Source organism: Thermobia domestica, chromosome 17, assembly GCF_964235325.1.
Source record: "Thermobia domestica chromosome 17, izTheDome1.hap1.1, whole genome shotgun sequence".
Taxonomy (NCBI): Eukaryota; Metazoa; Arthropoda; class Insecta; order Zygentoma; family Lepismatidae; genus Thermobia; species Thermobia domestica.
Window position 1 is genome coordinate 102499780 of NC_137470.1, and position 25530 is coordinate 102525309.

A 25530-nucleotide genomic window follows, 5' to 3' on the forward strand; every position below is an offset into this window, starting at 1 on the left:
TTTCTTATGAAAGATATTCAGAGAGAATAACGTAGCCAGGAAGGGGCAGGAACGGAGATTAAGAGATCAAATAATATTATAACAATTAACGTTAACAACAGGGTTAGAATATTAAAATAATGAAATTGGAACTATGTACAGTATTAATTACTAAACGAATGTGATTTCAGCATGAGACGAGGGAATTTTTTCCCAATTAATGTTTTGGAAAAAAATAACCCACTAAAACTTGCTGGGGGTGAATAAATTGAAATAATAGCAGAATTTTGTAAAATAATTACAATAATTCGTATGTAATCAATTTACATGTAATTACTGGGTAAAATAGTGGAGGATAATTCCTACAGTGAAACCACTCTTAACGGGCATTTCTCAATAATGGACATCTTCATAAGAGGACAAACTTTCTTATTCTTCCATGCCATAAATATGTGTGGTGTGGTGTTATGAGAGAGAACACTTCCTTTTAGGGACACCTCTCATTTACGGACAAATAATCGGTTCCACCGATGTCCGTTTTGAGAGGTTTCTCTGTATTACTTTAGTTTAATAATAATAATAATAATAATAATAATAATAAATGTCCTAATGTGTGAACTTACTTCATTGAACCTACCACTGCGAAGAGCTGATATTATTATTATTATTATTATTATTATTATTATTATTATTATTATTATTAGTAGTAGTAGTTGTAGTAGTAGTAGTAGTAGTATTGCAATAGTTGCGTAACAAAATATACTGTTTTCTTGTTTGAGTTTGTTTAAAAGTTATATCACTATTCTGAGAGCACACCCCTCCTTTTATTTTGAACACTCCCCCAAGTAAAAATTTCTGGCGTACTTACTGTCTCAAAATATATCAGAAACACTAGAATTTCTGGGGCAGAGAGGTAAACTATGACAAGTCACTTTTTGGCCGAAACTGATTTATCATTTATTTTCTTACTTACATTAGTATGAGGGACACTGGGAAAGTTTTGAGATGTGGACAACTGTTCAGCAGAAAGTGAACAAGTTTTCCGTCAATAAACAATCGACGCAATTCAACAAAATATTGTCTTGCAAACACTTTTTCGCTTCTCCTGTGAAATTAATATTTTATGAATTATACTACTTTACTTCTCAACCCCAGATTTATGTTTCTAGCGTGTTTCAGACATCTTCTAAGATCATTCTGATATATTGTATGGTGTAAATTATTACTTAATAATACAAGGATAAGTCGCATGTCCTCCAAAATTTCCAGAACCCAAACAGCAGGTGCATTTATACGCCGTGATTGACCGTAAGTACAAGATAAAACTGGTCCAAGAAGTAGTGTGGGAAGCAGACTATTTAACACAGAGGTCCCGGCTTCGACAGTATTTTCATTCAGTTTTCAATGACAGTAACACCGAGTGCTCAACAACGTCTGATACGTGAACTGTTATTGGATGAGTTCTAACTCGAGCATTACGCTGTGGCAGCAACCCAAAACATTTGCCATACAAAATGAGAAGGTGCAGTGAAACATTGCACAGCAACCTGTTGGTTTGAGAGATTCCGTGCAGGTTATATATATATATATATATATATAAATCGAAGACCCAAAATCTCACCGCCCCAGGGTAACAGATTTTGAGATCATACGATACGCCGTTGGAAAAATCGTTCACCAGCACACGACGATTGTCAAACCAACTCGACATGTCTCAGTCCACTGTAGTGCGCCATCTTCACGATCTCGGGAAAACCATCAGGAGCTGCCGAACTGTGAGACGAGTTGAATCCAGCTCAGGCCCAGTGTACAGAGAATGTGTGCCGACAACTGCTGCAAAATACGCGTGATAAGCGTTTAGTGTATATATAAAAGAATATATATATATATATATATATATATATATATATATATATCAATTACATCAAAAATATCCTGCATTGGTGAACTGAAAGTGCACTCTGCTGCAACAGAATAACGCAATACAACACTCGCCTCAAAAACTTAACACAAATGGAGGAACTTGATATCATCGAAATTATGTCACCCTCGGCGTATAGTCTTTCCGACATGGCCCCTTCGGATTACTACTGCTTTTGGGCCATGGAACACTTCTTGAAATCATCATAATGCTTACCAACCAGCAGAAGGTGGAAACAGCAGTGAGCGACTTCTTTGCCTCTAAGGACAGAACGTGGTAATGGACGTAGAATCGAGGAACTGGTAGGATGGTGGCTGCAGACTGTCCAACACGAGGGGTTATACTTTGAATGTTAACTTGGTTTCATTGTACTGTAATAAATACAGAAATGTTATGTACTAGAATATTACAAAACTTCTAACTCTCTCTTGTATATTGATTCTCATACATAATACGTAATATACGTTGCATTGCATAACAATGTACTGCAAATACTTGCAAACATCGTCATAGAATGAAATAAAATACCCTACAGTATCTTATTAATTTATTTTCATCCATAACGATAGAGGAGGTGTTGAATAACTTTTTTCTTTCAATTCAAAGATAAAAACGGTAAAAAAATGAAGGTGTAAGTTTCCCTATAACGAAAAAAATCGTCTTATCGTGGTTGTTTCAATATTAATAAAACCCTGTAAGAAAACCGTTGGAGCTCACTTGTGGCTATTTGGTTAGGGTGTACGCGTCTTCGATTCTCGATGGAAGCTCATATTGTTCGAATCCCACTCTAGTTGCAGGTCCGCGTTTCATTTACATATATGCCCGCTGCCGAAAGGAACTCTAAACCCCGAACTCGACTCAAGAAAACCATTTCTCGATATCTGTTACAATTTTTGCTCTGCTACTTGTGGACAGATATCGCAGTTCTTGGAAGACTTCCGATACTTGTGTACATATAGCGTGATTTAAAAGTCTAAAGGCGAAAATAAACAATTTATAGTAAATTTCTATTACCACATATATTTAAAAATAAAAACATTATATATCTCTATAGTTGTAAAAGGGGAATGAGCAAGCACCTTTCGTCTTTTATTGTAACAATGATATAATTCGGCAAGTGGGAGGAAATAAGCTTGTATATAGGGTAGCACATTTATTATATGTTTCGTTAACGATATCCTTTACGGTTATTGGTGTTGATCTTTCGAGGAGCAAATGTGTCTGCAGTCAACTGCAGAAATGTACTATCTTTCTATCATATCACAAAAGAGGCACAAACACATGAAAGAAATGACAACAGCAATAGCATGAAGATGGAAGAGCCTACACTAAAATGACACTTTATTTGAAAACCATTATAGATGCATGCTATTTTTTTTAAATCACAGCGGCCTCTCGTGTAGCTGTTTCCGAGGCGGCTCAAGCATATGTGAGAAAGAATTCCATTATAAAAGCAGCACACGTGACGATTAAATCCCGTAGTCATTGTTAAAGAGAATGAATGAAGATCATGTGAAATTTGACAACCATCTTCAAACGAATCATGAAAAAATTTACAATTGCACGTGCGTTTCAAATCCAGTATAAAGATAAGGAAACATCTCCGCTTTATATCAGCATGTGTCTTGAAGATCGTCAAAGGCTTCAACCTAAAAATTGAGAGGGCACAGTACAATTTACATTCATATTGCGCAAACGCTTAAAAGTAAACACACTGTGTTTTCTGGACCAGAAAACACAAACACATTTTACGTTTCATGGTTTAGGAACTATGGTATTTAATTGAGTATATGGGTATATGTCTCCTTATTTATTCAACAAATTTCCAGATTCGTCGGACGCAGGAGGAAAGGTTAGATGTACAGACGCGACCCTCGGAAAATTAACCAACTTATACTGAAATAATTAGCAATCAGCAACAATGGAAGAGAATATTGAAGGAAGTCGAACAGGACTATATTTGAATATATCATCTGGCATTCACTTGGTAGAACCAAGGAAAAACTCTGGGAAACTTTCAGTAATGTCAAACACTTGGTTTCAAACCGAAGTCACCGGACAACCCAGCAAGAACGACGATTAGTAGCTTAACCCTCCATATCCACTAGTGCAGTGTAATTTAGGAAGTTCTTCATTACCCATATTATACACATTAGATTATTTGAGTAAATATTCCTATTATATGTGTGCATCAGCTGAAATGTATTTGCTTCTGATACAATCTAACATTACGAAACATAACTGGATGTTATATTGTTGGATCGAAACTTAACATCCTACTCAGCATTGAGGCTATGATATGTGGACCTTTAAGTTAATGTACAATTATCGGGTGAATCATATTCATGGCATGATTTTGTATGAGGAACGACGTAATTCAAAGTGTTGATTTGAAGAAGACTTGAATTTAAAGAAGGAATTAAAGGGAAGTCAATCTGAATCTGAAACAAATGAAATGAAATCTTTAAGTTTTACGTCCCACAGTTATGCCGGTTATCCTAAAGGAGACGGTGATGATGAGAAATGAATGAAATGGTGGAATTGAAGAAAGTGGGAGGACACGGGAGAAACCCGGGAAAAGCCATACACGTGGTGTTTGTCCACCACAAACTTCAGTTGGCGCGAGCTGGGATCGAACCAATGACCCCATGCACCAGAGTTGAACGCTCTACCGCTGAGGACTTTCTTTTTAAAATAGGAAACTGATTAGGAAGGTATTGTGATAGACTTGAATGAGGTGGAATGAAATATTAGAAAAAAGTTGTAGGTGATCTACAATATTAAAGTATATATGACTAATAAGTTAGAAGATGGCCGTTGTATATGAAAATTTCTCACGTGCTACAGAAGTATTATTATTATTATTATTATTATTATTATTATTATTATTATTATTATTATTATTATTATTATTATTATTATTATTGGCGAACCACTCAACTACATTTTGTACATTTTTTTTCACTTTAGGAGCTTCTAAGAGATGTTCTTTATAGATTAGTGTTGTTTGAAACACCATTTGCTTCTATCTCTACTGAATTTACTTGATGCTTGGTGAAGAAGAAACCTTAAGCCAGGCAACACTGTCCTCGTCTTCAGTGACCGACCTTCACTCTTGTCCTGACACTAGTTCAAGCGTCCCACCTTAACGAAGTCTCTCCGTATTTAACGAGTTCTCCCGTGTCACGAATAATAATTACAATGCTTGAATTGATGCAGTAGGGGAAGAACTTCTATACACTGTCGCTATGTCATTTCACAGAACTCGTACTTCAAGTATGTTAAGTTATCAAGCGCATAGATAATTATGCAGGACTGTTCAAGTAGCTACACTTACCTCACCAGGTTCTACCCAAGTAATCTATCAGTCTCTTACAGAAAGTATGCTTGCATATAATGCCTTATAAAAAAAAGTAAGTAATTAAACCCTAAGGAAATATTATAGTGTAATGGTTACGACTATATTCTAACGGACATTAAAATGGCTCGCTCAGAGGTATAGTTCGTACTTTTAAGTGTCGAATTTGAGGATCAAACAATTCGATTCCCAGTGAGAGCTCATATGGTTCGAATCCCACGTTAAGCTGTAGGTCCACGTGTCATATAGCCTCGCTGCTCAAAGGGCGCTTCACTGAAAATCGAAGTCGAAGTCAAATCAAGTTCAAATTAGAGCTGCTAAAATTATTCGAATATTTATTTTTGGAATAGTTTTTATGCTGTTACTCGAATATATGTTTGTTATACGAATAATTGAGCTGTCTGAAACCAGAGTGAACAACCAACATTTTCAACGATTTCTGAGTGTAAGCATGAGATACCTTGAGTTGGGCGTATTCCTCACCAAATCTTATGCCACAGCAAACTAAGTGTAAAAACCTACACAATAACCACGTGAAACCCCTTTCGCAAAAGGCAGCAGTTCGTGCCAAGTTGTCATTGTTTCCAAAAATGCTAATTCCCACAAAACATAAAAATGGAGTTAGTTCGTCCATTTTTCAGACAGCTCAATTATTCATTATCCTAATAATTATTGAAGTAACGAGTATTCAAAGAATCAATTACTCGAAACTTCCAATAATGAATTATTCCAATCTCAGCAGCACTAGTTCAAGGCATGATCTTATCAAGTGGACTTCATATGAGTGTCAGTTTCCTCTAACTTCACACAAAATCATCTGCGACTGCGACAGATACCCAGACTTTCGAGTCAGACTCTCGGGCAGTGGTGCCACTTTTTTTTTTTTTTTTTTTTTTTTGTTAAGTCTCTACAACTAAGTTAAAACGTCCCTACTTTTCAGTGAAAGATCCCTACAGGGAACGTTAACTTAAATATTAATAGTGAATATATGATCGCGCATTTCAAATGTCATTATCTATACGTAACTTTGCTGCATAAAATTATGTAGTATGTATTTCTACTCACAAGAAATCCTTTAGGTGCGCTGAAATTGTTTTCTGTTCATTATGTTATTTCCTGGAAACGTTGAAAGGCATGCTTGTATTTACATAGATGTCTCTTCCAGTATAATTGGATTCGAGTCTCGTGAAGAACAAGCAAACCTTTATACGAGAGCAGTTTTATTTTTTACCCCGACAAACCACCAGAGAAGAATCACGTGAGATGGCGAAACGCAAATTACTCAAATCTACATCCTCCCACACCAAAACATAGACTCTGCTGTTCAATCATTGTGGAGAATTGAGTGTAACACTGTATCGAGTGTGCAATTGAAGCGCCCGCCAAGTGTGAACTACATTTATCGATCACTCTAAGAATCCGTAAGAATCGTAGATAACAAAGGCTTTATTCCTGAGGTAATGAGTTGATAAAAAGACAGAGCTATCAGTAGATCCCCTAAAATCAGATAAAGTACTGCTGTTACCACAAAATTGCAAATTTTGGGATAGTCCTATTGGTTATTCCATGGATGATAACTTTTACCTTTATTGTGAATATTAGAGGAAACTGTATGCTCAACACGGAGCGAAAAGGTCATATAAATGGTCCAAGGTCAAAGGAGTCGAAACGGAATTGATACAGATTTAAAAAGAAAAAGATAACGGGAGATGTTTGGGAAAATGCGTTAATGAATGGCTGTTAATGGCAATGCAAAAATTACATCAAAGAAGAAGAAAGAATATAATGTACAAATATGTATATTGTTTTATTTGTGTTTAAAATTCAAATAGTTTCTATATGCGCTAGTTTAAGTAAATTTAATATTTGTTTCGTATACTTATCATTAAATTACCTTTAGAATCTGTGTATTTAAGGAATCGTTTCAGACGTTATTTTTAATAAAATGTTTACATATTTCTCTGGATATATTATTTAGGCCTAAGTTACTATATTTTCAAAGTAAGCCTAGCTAATGTTGCTACTGATGAAAATTAAAAGTTCCCTTATAGGAGATTTACTTTTCGGCATGAACGCTTATGTATATTGTAGAATACATTTCCTATTGCCTAAAGAATATAACGATGAGATTTTATTTATTTTATTATGTTTTATTTATTAAGTTGTTTTGCACATATTTTCGTATCATTCCCGCAAATAACAAATCACAAACGTTAAAAAATTCCTTTATTTAATGAAAATGGCATTACTCCTAGCTAAACTAAATGACTGCCAACATTCTTGTATCTGATGATAAATTTACTGGACTCTGGAGTGGGACAACTATCACGATAGTCAAAGCAAACTCCAAAACAAAGTAGTGAATCAAAGCACACAATGGAGCTAAAAGCAAATGGAAATTATGTAATTTCTACAACAGTGAATGAGCTGGAAACAACTCCAAAAATTCCAAATGCAATCTTCCGCCGGAAGTCACGAAAGGGATTTGTTGGAACGCTTTCGGCTCATTGATATTCGTGCTCAAGTCTTGAATACTTAATGAGCAACACCGCTTGAAAAATCTTACTTCATGTTTCTACAGGGTTTTTCGAAAAGAGGACAAATACAAGAATCTTTCCCTGCCAAAACACACACACACAAATAACAATCAAATAGAACCGAGCAGTACCACATTTCGTTTTCATTGAAATCTTTAGTTATTTGGGCAAGGGTGTCCATAAGTGGAAAAAGGTAAGCGTCCCCCCTTGACACCCCTACTCTTTTACAAACAGAGAAATGAAAACTATCATGAAAATAAATATTTCATTTCCGTATAGACATGTAACTTGTCAGTTGGCTTGGAGCCGTAACACCATTGTGCTCCTATCAGAGGCACACGTATTGAAGGCCAATGTTTTGCCACTTGGCTACGTAGAAGCTTATGTTATGAAACTATGAACTAAGAAATTAAAAAAACTAATGACATACACAGAGATGTTTCTTCTAGTTGGTAGGGTAATGTAATGAAACCATTAACTAAGAACTTAACAAATCATAATTTTTATTCATAAAAATCATAATCGCAATTTGGTAGGTGAAAATGAAACGAAAATGGAATGCGGAAAACGATTACATAGCTTACGAATGCTCTGTCCACAGAGAAAAGAGAGTAAGTAGCTCTCTGATTATTAAGTAATTCATAACTTTGGACAGGAAAAGAGAAATCTTCGACATCTGTTCAAAGAAAACTGAAAATCATTTTTAGAATATGGAAAACCGAAAGGCAGTTATGTTATATATCGATTCTCTCAATTGTATGTTTGTGTCATTGTGTATTTGTATTACATTGTATTTTATTGTAGTTGTTTTATCCGCAACCTTTGTTTGCAACTATAAAGTAACTTTTACCAACGTAGAACAATATTTATTAAAGTGAAAGTCCTGCAAATAGAGCCCCTGACAGTTACCCCTCCCTTAAAATCAATTATATAAACGCCGTTTTAAGTTAAATATTGCTCTTTCCTTGTATTGAGGTTCAGTTTTTGCTGTTTCAAATTCGTGAACAAATTCTGAACTGTACTTAAAAAAAAAAAAAAAAAAAAAAAAAAGCTTTCGAATGTATATTTTCACACAATCTTACAAGAAAGTCTTGAAGGGTTAACTGCCTAGCACACGTCCTTGTTTTAACCTTATCCAAACATACAGCTGTCAATTAGATGATGGAATCGCAACACTAAGATTTACATGGATGAATTTAATATTTTCAAATGCCACAATCTTTCAGGAATTTCAAGACAACAATTAATGAATGGATAAATGCGATACTTGGAATAGTCGCTGTTTTATTGTTATTGTTATTATTATTATTGTCAAAAATACATCATATCACAAATTTTATGCAAATTCTAAGATTTTTCATTTATTACAATTTTGGCAATGTATATTCCTCATTCCATCCGATGATGAATAAGACATAAATGGAGGAGAAAGATCCTACTCTTAAGGCATCGAATCGATTGCAAAAAACCGCTTCTCGATATATGCTACCGTTTCTGATCTGATACCTGTTGACGGACAAATAGATGGGCGGACGGACAGAGCCATTCTATATTAATTCTGACATTTATGTATAACGTGGTTTGGAAGAAAAAAAACTGACACGAATTATTCTCTGATTTATTGATTCAATTTGTTTTGCGGCAAAGTTTGGAAATTTATCTCTTGTTCAATGTTGGGAATACTGGTGCTCCGTACAAAAATGGATTGGAAAAATGAGAAATACGTGCTGCCATCTATTGGTAATTAGTGCTAATTCAAAACAACCTTAATTTACTTCTCAAGGATGGAATAGACAGCTGAAAGGAAACGTTGAGGAAACAGTGAGAATGGAAGACCAGAAAAGTAAAGCTACAGTATTATATCATCATGTCAAGCAACTAACGTGAAACAGGCGGAAAGTCCTTTTCAGTTTGCCACTACCAGCCTTTTCTTGAGAAGAGAGAAGGAAGTTATGGTACTGGGCTGGTACGACAAGAAACCTCAGCGAAACAAGTGTTTCGTTTCAAATCGTAAAACTACACAAAATTTCCAAACTACAATATAAAGATAAAATATTGTAATCAGATGTGATAGGTTTATAATTTCTGGTTTCAATACAGGAATAACGATGGAGATGAAACCCATCTCGTGACTGTGAATCCATATCCAAAAACTAATTTTCGCTATATTTCGCCGTTTATGATCTATGGCAGCGACACTTAAACTTTGGTCTATGGACCCCTGGAAGTCCTTGAGCGTATGAGGCTCGCAAATCAAACTCCATTTCATTTAACTTTAGAGTGAGAAAACGAGTAAAATAATCGTGTTTTTCAATCCCAATAAATATTCTACTACAGTAAAATGGTAGCACTTGACTGTCATCAAAATGCGAATTGTAAACAATAAATAATCACATCCGTTCCACCGAGAATGACTGTTTCGCTGATTGGTTGGTTGGTTAGAGTTTAACGCCCATTTTAGCATTGAAGCTATATAAGACATGGACCTACAATTTAATGTGAGATGCGCACCACATGGAGCCCCACCGTGAATCAAACCCTGGTCTCCAACCCCAAAGGAGTGTGCGCATTTAAGACTACACCCAAGAGAAAATTCCATCAGTGTTCATGTTGCTTTGATTTGATTTAATTTTGAGTTTAGAGTCCCTTTCAGCAGCGATATCATAAGACGTGGACCTACAGTTTAGCGTGGGATCCGAACCATATGAGCATCGGGAATCGAACAAGTGTCTTCCACGCGGGCGCTAATCGCTTAGCCACGAGGGAGCTCAGTGTTCATGTTGCACGTATTGTGAGTATAGTGCAGATGTAATTTATATAAATTACATTTCCTTACGTTCTATTACAAAAATCGTTAGAGGCCCAGCAAACTACATATAATATCAGAGAGGTCCTCAAAATCACTAAATTTAAGAACTGCTAAAATACTGTACGAGGATACCATTTGAAATCGGAAGTGTAAGGTTTCTACTATTATCTGTTTTCCATTTACTTTTTTAAAAAGTTGAACTTTTCCAGTTTGAATAAAGCGATAAAAGAATTGAAATGAAATCTGTTTTCTGGGACGCTGCATAAACATGGAAAATATCGCGTTTGCTCTTTAGTTACCAATACTGAAACTTGATATAGCAGGTCTGTATGATTCCTGGTTTGAATGCAGGGACAAGGACCAAGATGAAAACTATTTTTGGGACGATGAATTCATCCCTTTATGTTTGTTTTTTTTCCCCCTCTAATACGTGTCAACGAACGGACGAATATAGTCGCTGCATAGGACTTCCCACACTTATGCATAGCATAGTTTGCACGTGAAAAAAAAAGCAATTCTAAATAAGACCTAAACACATTTCATTACACCCACAGATCACCCAAAATTGGTCACTTACTGAAACGTAACAATTTTTATTATATTATTGCTACAACAGTTGTTTCATAGAAATACACATTACAAATGCAACTTCGTTCTTTATTAACCATTATCACGAACCAAGCTGAAATGTGAACCTCTGTGACATTTGGAAGTTATCACCGTCACTAGACGACTTCTAACTCTTAGGCCTACGCGGAACTGTTAAATGCCATACCATTTACTCGTATACACTTAAAAGGTGCATTAACATTTGCACTTACGTACATGAAAGGGAGAGAATGTTTGTCGACATGAGTTGTGCACTTCCACCGTCAAACACCCATCTCCTTCTGAGCTTGTTTTCCTAGCGGGTCTCTGTTGAAATCAACTCCTTACACAAAGTCAAAGAAGGTCGAGGCAGCAATATATTCACAGCTTAGGTAAACCGAAACTATTTTTTTTACAGTAAGCACACAGAAAAAGTAGAACCTCAAAGGAACTGTAGTTTTTTTTTTTTTTTTTAACTATAGTTTATTCCTGAATGATGGCATTAAGAAAATTGGAACTTTATTATAAATCAATGCAACGACAAATATTTGATAGGTTTATTATGGTAATGGTAACGGAACTGAAAATGTTCCGTTCTCGTCCCAGAACCTAAACAAACGTTTCTAAGGAGTTGGATTTAACAAAATTTCTTTATAAAAGGTGTTTCAAAACAACATTAACAACACTTGGGAGGTGATTCCCTATACCAAGATAAGAAAGCAGTTCATTTGGACCTGTAAAGAAAAGTGCTTAGTTTCACAGTTAGGGCTGCCGAAACGCGTGGAAAAGTTTCATTGCAAACACACGTTATTTCAAACACGAGAAATTGTGAAGTGGCGATCTATGTAGCGTAAAAGGAGTCACACATATGCCATTCAGATATGCATATATCAGCAATGTACAATGTGTGCGCAAGGGATTTCCTAAAGGACATAATTCTCAAACAAGCTTCCAACGGAATTCTCAGATATAATTTGACTTAAAGGTAAGGTTCAGCAGGGGTGCCCACAACGGGGGGCTATGACGCAAACTGCGTCATTGAAATATTGGGGGGGGGTTAAAAATCTATATAAATATGTTTGAGGGGGTGTAAAAATTAATCGAAAAGATTTTATTTTTCATTGAAGAACACCTATGGATAGACAACTGCGGGGAGGGGTGCGTCAAGGACATAAGGGGGGTGGGCACCACTGGGTTCAGAGTAGGCAAAAGGCAAACTGTGACAGCAGTGAATAGGGAATGCGTCAACGGGAAGTCCGAAGCGTCAGGAAACACCAGCTCCAATGTTTGTCGTGCTCGGAAACACCGTATGCGAAGTATTTAATGTTTGAGGGGGTGTAAAAATTAATCGAAAAGATTTTATTTTTCATTGAAGAACACCTATGGATAGACAACTGCGGGGAGGGGTGCGTCAAGGACATAAGGGGGGTGGGCACCACTGGGTTCAGAGTAGGCAAAAGGCAAACTGTGACAGCAGTGAATAGGGAATGCGTCAACGGGAAGTCCGAAGCGTCAGGAAACACCAGCTCCAATGTTTGTCGTGCTCGGAAACACCGTATGCGAAGTATTTATTATTTCACGCTTGTATGTGTTACAGAAAACATGGAACAATGCATGCAAAAGTTAAAAAAAAAAAAAAAAAAAAAAAAACACTGCTATAGGCAAAACAAATTTTTGAAAATTCAATGCTATAAAGAAAGGGAGAGGTACAAATTTCATTCTTATCACATGTTTCTTCTGAAATGCTTTATATAAAGGCGCAAAACTTGGTACTCGGACACTTCTTGCTGTCGAACATACGAATATATTGTTTACTTGCAAAAATTCAATATACCAGACATAAGGAGAATTTTTAATTTAACCACTGAGCACGAGAAAAATTCGATATATGTTTGTCGCGTGTTCAAATTCCGCTTAGGACATAGGCATTGGGTATTATTCTTTCACCCTCATTTCATTATCAACGTTCATATCTCACCGACTTCTTTAGACTAAAGGGCTCAGTTGTGAGACGTAAAGTTCAGAAATGAATGAATATCAAAAATAAAGAAAAATAATATACAATGTTTCTGATACACAAAAAAACTTATTGACCCACGCGAATTTTAGAAATTTCATCCCGAAGGAGTGTTAAGTATTATTGTATGAATCCTTTGAATACTTCGGCAGAAAGATGCAGAATTTTGTATTTGCTTTAGGGGTGCAAAGTATGTTCCATACTAATATGCGGAGGCATTTGCTACTGATATGATGTTCCTGTAATACTGGAAACCGGATGTTAAGCAAAATGCCTATTTCTTAATATTAAAGATTTGATGAAAATGAACCAACTGAAGTTCATTTGAAGAGTCTATACTTCAATTTCAGCAAAATTTATTTTGCCTATTTTGCTCTACATTGCTTATATCATCACTTAAATGCCGAACATTGCATATTCCTTGCATTTCGTTCAAAATAACAACTTCCTTGGGAAAACAACACAGGCGTATTATTTCAATAGAGGTTTGTCAGTTCTACGAAGTGTAAGAATTACAATAACTAAGCTTCTATTCGGTTAAGATCAAGCTCCACCCCGATAAAGTAAAGAATATCGGCACGAGGAATGTGAACGAGATATTGTGTTTAATAAGAAGTTGGACAAGTTAAAAACAATTGAATAAATAATAAAATGTAAAAAAGTGTCAAGTGAGTTTGATCCTCATGTTGTGTGCTTCAAATGTGCCCAAGCTACATCCCTGGAAATAGGAGTACATGAAAGACTTTTATCCTTGTTTCTTCATTTCTTTCTTTCTTTTCTTAAGTTGCTCTCTACAAACAACGATCAGGATGTCTCTTGATAATTTATACAATTTTCAGGCTTAATTTTAATTCTTGAGTGTGACCGAATGTTTGATTATTTCGAGTTAAGTTTTACTGCCTGTTTTTGAACTGCAAATGTCCACTTGCTTGCCTATTTTCAAAGAATTTAGTGTATGGATATCCTATCTCTACTAATGGCATGAAACAGAATTGTAATACCATTAACCACTTCATGATACATTTCTTCAGCTATAGTTCACTGCTTGTAATCTTATTTGGATAAATTTACGCGCCGAAGATCTCAAGTATAAGAGCTATATGTCCTACTTTGTAATACAAAACTTTTTTTATGTTCAATTAAGCTAAGTATTCTTCTCATAGCATATCGAAACTAAATAGTAAAATATACAATTGCATCTTACCGAGTGAACATTTTAAAAGCTTTGGGTTGATTAATGAAACAATCTAAAGCAGATCAATAATGACAAACGTAATAGAAAGTTTAAAATTACTTCACTGAATGATTTAGATGAATCATCCAGAATAACGTTGGTCTGCGAACCGAGTTACCTATTCTCGGCAACGATGCAACGTTCTATTGATCAACTCTGGCATCCATCTCCTCGTACGATGGTCCAACAAAACCTGATGTGCGAAAAATTCATTTCAACCTACGCGAAATAAGAACAAGCCATCACGTAATTTTAGATTAAATATTTACAACACCAAAAATACACTTTCCTCTCGCATTGAAGAATAAGGGTCACCATTTTTCCTTTCGTTTTTTTCCTTTTTTTCTTTTTTTTTAAAAAAGAGGCAAGTTCAGGGTTCAACATATTTTTCACACTGCCACATTTGAGTCTATCTCCTTTAGTTGTTGGAAAGCTTGGCGACATAGAGGATTTTCTAACTATGGACGAGAAATATACTCTTGTAATTAGAATAAAGCATCAAATACCAAGCAAACGCTTTCATCTCACATATATAGCAATACTATAATGAAGAAAAAGCTCTCAAAAAGATCGTTGAACAATGAAAGCATATTCCAAGCACGACTACGCAGATTTCAACTGAAATTTACTTAGTTTCTATTACCTGTTGTATGGCTCAAATATTCCAACTATTTTCACTTTATTATGTACGCTGATTTTCAACGCTTCAACATAATTTATGAATCAATTATGTTTGTTTCATGTATAAAATCTTATGAACAATAATGTAAAGAGTACTTTTTTGTACGTAGATATAGAGATATTGTGATATTTACCAAATTTTAAGTTTGTGAAAATATGGTAACTCATACATATTCAAACACTTCAACAAACTCTCTCTCTTTTTCTATTTTTACACACACACACACACACACATATATATATATATATATATATATATATATAATTATTTCTTCACAGACAGGTTTTCACAAATTTTTACGAAAAAAATCTCCCAGTTACATGAAAATTACATTCATCATCCTTACCAATAGCTAAACTTATGTATAGCTTACACACTATAATAGCACATAAGAATTAACGTTCGGAATAAAAATACGATCAACATATTTTTGTTTTCCTTTGAACTGTAAATTCTGACAAAAGAAAGAAGAAAGAAAGAAAAATAAAATAAAGCAATGTTGGAAAATAGTCAGTTTGTGGCATTTCTTATAGTAATTTGGCAGTAGTATCTTTTCATACTTCTACCAAATAGTAATTTGGTAGTAGTGTGCATTTATGCTTGCATTTTTCAACTCCAGATACAGGAGAAACTGGTGTCGCTAGAGATAGATTTATTCAATGTATTAACTCTTGGTATCACACTCCGTATGGACTTCCTTTCCTACCAGAGCAAACAAATCAATAGTTTTTGAACTTACATTTTGCATTTACAGCTAACAAACAGCTACTGTCGATTTCCATTTACAATATAATTCTTTGTAGCCAGTAGCCCGAGGAAGTTTTAAGTTACATTGACTACACTTTGCACCTTGACAACACTTGTAACGTAAATGGTTAAAACTACATTATTTCAAACGACCACATTCTTGAGAAATTATGGTTAAAAATGTGTTCCCTACATTAGTACTAATTCCTCCAAATCTGTACTACATTGAACAAATTTGCATGGCAACAATGGTTATAGCTTTACTCGCAGAGCTTAATTTCGTATTTCGTATGAGACTATTCCTAGTAAAAATAATGTCTAGAGTGGAACTTCTAGCAATAAGTAAATTAACCCTGCAGAAATTTGTACAAATATTTAGCTTCTTTACTTCAGCTACTAAATGGATCCAAAATTATTTATGCGACCGAAAACAGTATGTGGTAGTTGCCAACTTAGTTTCTGGTCAGCGCAACCTCCCTTGTGGGGTTCCTCAAGGTAGTGTTTAAGGGCCTTTTCTTTTCTATCTTTAAGTTAATGACTTACAGCAATCTCTAAAGCACTGTAAGTATCACAAGTTGCGGACTATGTTCAATTGTATCTATCTTCTTCACCAAGGCAAATAGATACATGTGTAGCAAAGATGAACGAAGACTTGAGTAATTTGGCTAAATAGTCAGCAGATAATTGTTTGATTATAAATCCAGTCAAATCAAAGTCAATTTTAATTACTTCCAAACGTGCAACAACGTTAATAGATGGTTCACTTGTTCCCAATATAACTTTAGAAAGCGGAAATATGCCCTTCTCTTCCTCTGTGAAAAATCTTGGCGTCATACTTAACAAATAATTGATTTGGTCTGATCAAATTAACGCATCATGCAAGAAGGCTTTTGGAATTCTTCATTCTCTCAGCAAATTAAAAAACTCTTTTACCAACACAGTTGAAAAAAAAAAAAATCTCTTGCTCAAACTCTAGTGGTACATCTGGAGTACTGTGACACTGCCTTAACTGATGCTCATATGCATTTACAAAACCTTGCAGCAAGTGCAAAATGCTTGTATACGTTTTATTTTTAACTTAAAATTCTCCGATCATGTAACACCATTCTCTGAAAAGCTACAATGGCTGAAGATGCTGCAACGACGTAAAGTGCACTCGTTGGTACTGCTCTACAAAACACTTACTTTTACATAACCTTCTTACCTTCTAAAACACCTTAATTTTTAAAGCGATTTCCATGATAGGGACACAAGATCACGTTTTAATAGCCAGCTTGCAATTCCTGTTCATAGATCTACGTATTCATCGAAGTCATACATAATTTCAACGTGTCGTGATTGGAATACTTTCCCAAACTCGCTACGTGAGTCAAACTCTCTAGCATCTTTCAAAAAGCCAGTTTACAATTTATTATCGAAGTAATGTTGAATGGACACAGAGACTGAAGAGCCAATAGAGAAGCTCGTCATAAGGAAATAAAATTTAACATTTAGTATATATTGTAACACTATGTATTCTAGTGTAGCACTGTAATATTTGTGTGTGTTATGTGTGTGTGTGTGTGTGTGTGTGTGAGAGAGAGAGAGAGAGAGAGAGTGTGTGTGTGTGTGTGTGTGTGTGTGTGTAAGTGAGCGTCTGTTTCTTGTATTTTTTCTTACTTTCTAACTTTTTTGTTATTGGAAAATATATTATCTGAATTTTGAATTTTGTATCATGTATAGGTGGTAGATAAGGCTTTTTATAGCCTTAACTTCGACATGTCAAACAAGTCGAAATAAATAAATACATTCATTAATAAAGTGACAACACTACACTAAGATATCCACATTTTGTTTCAATTAAGATCTGTGACTTGTGCAATATTACTTATTTGGCTTTTAGTATTATCACTTTGAGTTGTAATCTCCCTTTGCTTTACATTTGTTTCTATTATAATGGTTGGCTAAGCTGAAATTGTGTTAGAAAAAATGTTTTATAAGATTTTCCTGACTTGCTCTGATTTCCAATGCTTTTTTTTTCCTGAGCTTCCTTGACCTTCACCATTTTCCCCGAGTTTTCTCTACCTTCCCTGATCAGTAAAAACCCTGTTGTTAGAAGTATGTATGCCAACGTTAGGATAGAAGAACAGCATTAGATGCAATCTCCAACAGTTTTTTTTGTTAGATATATAAAAAGTGCATAAATAACATGTCTCAATAGAATAAAAACTATTATTTGCAACTAGCTGCATACTGTTTGTAATGAAGAATACCTTCTGTCGATTTTCTTGAAAATTACGAACGATAATTTACCTACAAGCATGTCATTCTATATTTAGCACGATGTGATCTATCTATTGATATGTCTCATATTTACACAGTATTATAGTTGAACAAAAATTAAAAACTGAAGATGTAATCATACTTTAGGCTATATGTCATTAATCATACTGAGCACTGTCGTCTTGCTATTGCAAAATGGAAAGCTTGATAAGCGTATAGTACAGTATCAATTTCATTTTATTAAGTGGATGTTTATCGCATTTACAAAAAAAAAAAAAAGTTTATTTTGTTTTTCCGACGTTCTGTCTATTTTTTTTCATCCCGACTACTTTTTAATGAGGGGACATCGTAGCCTAGTAGTTAGAGCGTTGTATTAAGTCCACGTGGTCCCAGGTTCAATTCCTGGCCGGTACTTCCCAATTTTCGGTGTCCACCCAGCGTCGTGAGGCGACCTGGGGAGTTAGGTGAACACAAGACCTGACGGCCACTAGGGTTAGAAACCTCCTGATACGTCTATTAATGACAAGGCAACGCAGTGTGTTGACTACGTGTTCGACGCTAAGTTGGACGTAGTTCAGCCGGTTGCCCACAAATGGCTTTGGAGCGGTTCAGGCTCAAAAGGGGCTGTTGCGCCAAGTGGTTTGATTTGGACTACTTTTTAATGGTCTATAGCTCAGAAAGGACGCATTTGTACATGTATGATGATCTATATTTTTTCATGTTTTCCTGTGATGAATGATTACCCTAACTCTGTTGGTGTGGTTTTCGAACACACTGTGTATGAGTATACAGTGAAACCTGTCAACTTGGCCACCTCTTTAAGTTGGCCACCTGCTTATCTTGGCCTAGTTCGTCTTGAACCTGCGTTCTCCCATAAGACATTCGTTACTTACTACTCTATAATTTGGCCGCCTGTCTATCTTGGAAGTTGGCCACACTGAAGCAATGTTTACCCTATGATGATAATGATAAATTTACCTTGCGTATCTTGGCCACGAAAAATACAGTCTTATTATTTTTCTTAACTCTTTCGAATTCCCATATGAGAGGCAGATGTTCTGTATTTGTGACTGGACACAAAGAACCATAGATTCGCACTATTTGTTCTTGGAGGTCAATGGCCAGAACACTACCCTCATAAAGGGATGGTGAAGGAAGATGTGAATAAGAAAAAACACGTACAGGAATTCAGGAAATGGTTGTACGTATTGTTTACCCTGTCTGTTTTGGTAAAACCATTAGCTATATCAACTCCTCTCATCAGTGGGGAGCTCTAGTAATTCCGGAAAATTCTCATATGAATTTCTCAATTTATAATTTAGCTTTTCTTGTTTTCAATTTGAATAACTGTGTGCTATAATATCAATTTCAATAAACTGCGTACATACACTTCTATTTCATGGTTGTTTGTGTTATTGTGTTTTCAATCCGAATAATCCAATGTACCATACTAGTTTTCAGGAAGAGAAAGGTATGCACATATGTATATTAAACATACTATCATGGGTGCCGATCCTGGGGGGACCGAGGGGGCCCGGGCCCCCCAAAGCTCATGTGGCCCCCTATTTTATTTATGAGTATACAATATTTGGTATAATTTGAGTGCAATTTGTCTTAAAATCTTCATATATATACCTTCTACATCTGAATGCCCCCCCCCCAAATTTACAGAGAAATCTAGTACTGTATATTTTTATGATTACTCTATACACATTATTCATAAGTAGCTGTCGTACCACTGCTTATTAAAATTTTACAATCAAGTAATACTAGAAATCCTATTCTAAAAATACACAAATCAAACTTATTTTCTGTAAGTTGGCCACTTTTCGATGGAACCGATGGTGGCCAACATAGACAGGTTTCACTGTAACTGACATTATAATTAATTGTTTATGTAATGTATTTGCTTATTACATACTGCATGCAAGAAGAAAGAAAACACTGGTCATACATGAATTAGGAACTCCAACCGGAAGTAGGCTCAAATCTTGCAAACGGTACGAGATATTGAGAATAAATAATCGAAAAAATCTCCCCTTTATGATATCCTTTGCCGATTTTTTTTTATCAAGACGTATTTCACTTGTGTCTTTAAAGGGACATGTACATATTTTGTAAGGAATGAGTAAGATATTTATGCTCATATGAGAATGATGCGCTGTGTAGAGAGTGCAGGTTCAGCTAGTCAATATATTAAAATGCTAGGTTTATATATTTGTCTCCAAACCTTTCGACAATGAGATCTCAAAAACCACAAGTGCTAGGAACATTCCGTTTTCGCGGGTCGATTCCAAATTTTGTGTACATTGACCAGTTCTCATTCAAATTTTCAGAAAACGTGTCGTTATTGTTATACAGTAAAACCTGCCTTCAACGGACCCTTTATTAAACGGAAAACTGTCTTAAACGGAAATATTTCACGGTCCCATGAATTTTGGAGTAAAAAAATATGTAAAAGTCACTTCATTAAGCGGAAACTGTGTTACGCGGACAACGCAATGCAAAATAAACCTAATAACGGAAAATTCTGAGTTTCGGACTACAGCGTTTAGAAAATTTTTAGATGTTGTATGAGGGGCAAACATATATATTACACTGTCTGCGATAAATCCTCGTTCTTTTGTTAAACCTTCTGAACAATTTGCCTTAGGGAATAACGACTGATTTACTTAGTGTAGTTTTTCAGGCTACATCGTATGCGAACAGTCAAGCAGCCAAGCAGCAATGCATACAGAAAACCCTGTTTGACTATTGGAAAAATACAGTAAACGTGTACATAGCATATTTTGTGTTCCTTTTAAGTTTTGTGTGTGTGTGTGTGTGTGTTTGTGTTTGTGTGTGTATTAGTTAGTAGAAGAAAGAAGTACTGTAAGTGAACAAGCTACGTAGAACAGTATGTTTTCTCAGTATGTCCGTTATAAGCATGTGTGTGTGTGTTTTTTTTTAAATAAAAGTCTACCTCTATTAAGCGGAAACCTGACTTTAACGGAAATTTTTGCTAGTCCCGCTCGATTCCGCTAAAGACAGGTTTCACTGTATTCAACATTTTAGGTACCGTATTGAGTCCATAAGATTAACAGTTGCATGCCAAAATTACGGTACTAGGCAACCTGTAGAGAAGTTACGTACGGCGGGTTGACGGACATTACAGGGGCTTTGCTTAAATCAATGGCAAAGCGTATTGCATGCTGGCATCTTCAAAGACCTCAAAAGACGCAATGAAGCGTACCCGGACGGGTATGGATTTATTAGAATAAATATTTCCACTTGATATTGTGATATTTCTACAAATTTTCTCACTCCACCATCTATACATAGCAATTCAATTCCTTTGCGAGTCTCCTATCCTCTACTTGTGTGAGTAAGAAGACATGCACAGTGGGAAGTAGATTCGTGGTCATAACCAAACGATGTTCTGAGTAGACAGCCCAGGTTGAGCTAGTCTATATATTAATATGCTAGGTTTATATGTTTGTCTCTTAATAAAGGTTTATATGTTTGTTTCCAATCCTTTCAACTATGAGATCTCGGTAACCCCAAGTGCTAGAAACGTGCCGTTTTCACTGGTTGATTCCAAATTTTGTGCAGATTGTTCAGTTCTAATTGAATACTAAAAACATGACCGTTCTTTCTTTATTACATTTTTAGGGGTACACTGGAAGTGTAGAAATTTTTAAGTCTTCATTTCTACAAGTTATACATTCCAACAACACAGTTGTATAGGGGTACTATGTCTCTCAGGCGTTTGTTTTATGGCTAAATGATAATGAAAAGCAAAGGATAACCATTTTTCCAGTCTAAGATAAATCTTTATTGCTCGGAGTGTTTTCAAGAAGAAAGAAAATACTGATCATACATGAATTAAAAACTCCAACCGGAAGTAGGCTCAAATCTTTCAAACGGTGAGAGATATTGAAAAAAAAACCAAAAAATCTCTACTTTATGGTACCGCTTGCCGATTCTTTTCAAGACGTCTTTTACTTGTGTCTGTAAAGGGACATGCAAAGAGTCTGTAAGAAGTGGCAAGGAGATTCATGCTCATATGTGAACGATGCGCTATGAAGAGAGCCCAGGTTCAGTTAGTCTATATATTAAAATGATAGATTTATATGTTTGCCCCCAATCCTTTCGACAGTGAGATCTCGAAAACCAAAAGTACTAGAAACGTGCCGTTCTCACTGGTCGATTCCAAATTTTGTGTAGATTGTCCAGTTCTCATTCAAATTTTCAAAAACGGTGTAGTTATTGTTCTATTCAACATTTTAGGGCCGTTTTGAGCCCATAAGATAAAGATTGTTGCAGGCCGAAACTACGGTGTTAGACAACTAGTAGAGAACTTCATATGGCAGGTTGGCGGATATTGCAGGCGCTTTGCTTAAATCTGAATATCAAAAGTTATTACATGCTGGCAACTTAAAAGGATTCAAGAGAAGCAATGAAACGTACTTGGACGGATATGGATTTATTAATAAAAAATATTGCAAAACGTATCGCATGGCAAGACGTATCGCATGCTGGCAAATTCAAAGGCCTCTAGTGACGCAATGAGGCGTACTCGGACAAATATGGATTTATTAGAAAAATATTTCCACTTGGTATCGTGCTACTTCTACAGATTTGCTACAAACTCACTCCTATATCTATACATAGCAATTCACTTCCTTTGTGAGTCTTCTATCTTTTCCTTATGTGAGTAAGAAGACGTGCACAGTGAGGAGATTCATGGTCATAACAGAACGATGCGCTAAGTAGACAACGCAGGTTCAGCTAGTAATAATAATAATAATGAGTTTCCTTTCGCAGTCTGAAACTATGGTAGACTTCCAAACTGTGCGAACTCAATACTCAAAATTGAAGTAATACATCTATAACTACTTGTTACAGTAGAGTAATAAGATCAAAGGTAGAACCTGTTCCTCGGAATTCATATTAGAAAGCCATTACTTGTTACCCCTTACTTCTTCTTCTTTTTTTTTTTTTTTTTTTTTTGTATGATGATAAAAATTGAAACCAAAATCGTTAATTTCAACCACTTGCGGATTGAATAGAGGGTTAAAGGGGGAGATAGAATGTATTCTTGGAAACCTAAATCAATTGCAAGGAAACTGCATCATGATATCAGTTATAGTTTTACTATTTGGAAATTGGTATTGAAACCAAACGTAGTAGTAAATTTCAGCCATTTCCGGTTTTTATAGTGTTACAGATGTTATGCGGTATACGAGACATTTTACGGAAATCCAACCATTTACGTCGAATAGGAACAAGAATGTCTGTACTGCATATTAGTGTTACAATAAAATGGTCTATACAAGTGGTTCTCAACCTTTTCTGACTGGACGACACACTTTACTGAAAGTTCAGGACATCGCGACACACCTGTTTCATATTTTATTATTATAAATAATAATAATAATAATAATAATAATAATAATAATAATAATAATAATAATAATAATAATAATAATAATAATAATAATAAGTTATAATAAAGAAACTGATCAGTTTTTATAACGACTCTTCAGTATATAACACTGTGCATTATTGTTATCGCTGGAGGTGTTGACTGGTACAGTCTGTCTCGATTCTAACTAATTATTATTAAATTCTTCATGATGTTTTAAATTCCAAAATTTCGCGACACATCTTAGGGGACTGCGTGACACACTATTGTGTCGCGACACATTGGCTGAGAACCCCTCGTCTATACCACAGACAAGCTATACTTATACGCTATTTTTATATGTACTCCCATTAATAAAATAAATTTGCTCCAGCATTGAGAAAGTTTCTTTATCATAGAAGTGTAACAGTCTTTTGTTCTTATATTGCCACGTTCTTGGGCAGCGTCGACAATCTTTTCACTAGAACTGAATTTCTTTTCTCCTGAAAATTCCTTTACAAAGGGAAGTACTGTACCCACGCTTAATCACAGGTCACAGTAGGGTCTAGAAAATGGTCTCTATAATTTCATATCACAGAAGTTATTCTTAAGGCTGGAAACTCACCTAACATACCGTTTGCTATATGGTCTTTACCTTTCACTACTGTTTCTACACTTCCAACGCGTATTGTATTCTATAAGAGTAATTCTCAGGCGTTTCGAAGTAAGCGCTTCAACAGCAGCTTACATGTATTCATTGGTTGAGATTCTCGACCGACAGTGATGCTCAATGTGGTTCATCTTCAAATCTTTTCTGACCATCTGTAAATGTTTTGAACTAATAAATCTCGATAGGCGAAAGACAGCCACTCATTTCCACATTACTTTTTAAATATTGTATAATACTGATATCTTTGGTACCTTGATTTCAAAAACAAAATCTCTACGTAATACTACAAAAATGGGGGTACGGTGGGGGAAGAGCAAGCAGCAAGAATAATGAGAAATTTAAACATACATTTGTACGCCCAATTTTTCGAAAAAAAAATGCTTTCCGTTTTTACTGCACTGAACTACTTCAGTGTTACTTTGGTCCACATTCATCTGTATAAATACCTTCTACGACTTTGACAACTAGCTTCCTATGTACTTAAACCATCATCTTTTGTAAATGTACGAGGTGTATTTAAAAGATATCCGGGTTTGATCTGCTCTGTGAGCAACTGGTAAATACAGGTAAGGGAAGGTTGATTATTTAATCGTATAATATGATGTCTTGGTAGTATATGATTATATTCTTAGCTGTCCGAAAGCACTAGTTATTATTTCAACATTGTTTTGTTTACAACTTTGTTTTGGTAGGTTCTTCAGCTGTGAAAACCGAGGAACACAGAGCAATGATCGGATCTTGACCTCCGTAATCGTTTTGTGTTCCACAAGCTGAAGGAGTTTATCAAGAAGAGATATTCTGAAGGCATGGAAACCATCAAGAAGGCCGTGACGACTGAGCTTCACAACATCCCAGCAGAATTCTTCCTACAGCAAATAGAGACGTGACAGACACGAATGAAAAAATTATATTAAAGTGAATGGGGATTACTGTGAAGGTGACATCACGTACTTTCTAGATTATGAGAGAAATAAATTGTCAGTGCCTCCAGTCCAGTTATTTCTAGATAGACATTGTACATGTGATTATTTATTTATTTTATTTATTTTGTAATTTATTGTATTTCTAGTTTCATTTTAGAAGTATTATGCATAGTACCGGTTATGTGGAGAAATATTCTAAGTTTGGATTTCACCTGCTGAATAAAGTTAAAGATACGACGTTCCTTTAAAATTCTCTCAACTTCAGCAGAATGTCTTCAAACGTTAATTCTTTACAATTCGGTCAATTCATTTAGCTGTATGCTTTACCATCCAGGAGATTGTCAAGGCTATTGACTGATAACTGACATTTAGCTGGCTTAGCAATACCCATATGCATATTTCATACATTATGATGTG

At 35.4% G+C, this 25530-nt stretch overlaps 1 protein-coding gene and 1 long non-coding RNA gene across 5 annotated transcripts in view; one reads left to right on the forward strand and one right to left on the reverse strand.

The window, feature by feature from the left end:
- Positions 1-25530, reverse strand: part of LOC145673925 (uncharacterized) — a 1349238-nt gene that overhangs the window by 954349 nt on the left and 369359 nt on the right. The gene's annotated exons all lie outside the window — the stretch shown is intronic.
- Positions 1-25530, forward strand: part of LOC145673927 (uncharacterized) — a 259021-nt gene that overhangs the window by 188656 nt on the left and 44835 nt on the right. For 2 of the 4 annotated variants that reach the window (XR_014128867.1, XR_014128865.1), the window contains exon 2: positions 24883-25211. The exons of 1 other annotated variant lie outside the window; for it this stretch is intronic. This is a non-coding gene — a long non-coding RNA (uncharacterized LOC145673927). The remainder of the gene's footprint in view (positions 1-24882; positions 25212-25530) is intronic. One more of the 4 variants, XR_014128866.1, reaches the window with a different exon arrangement.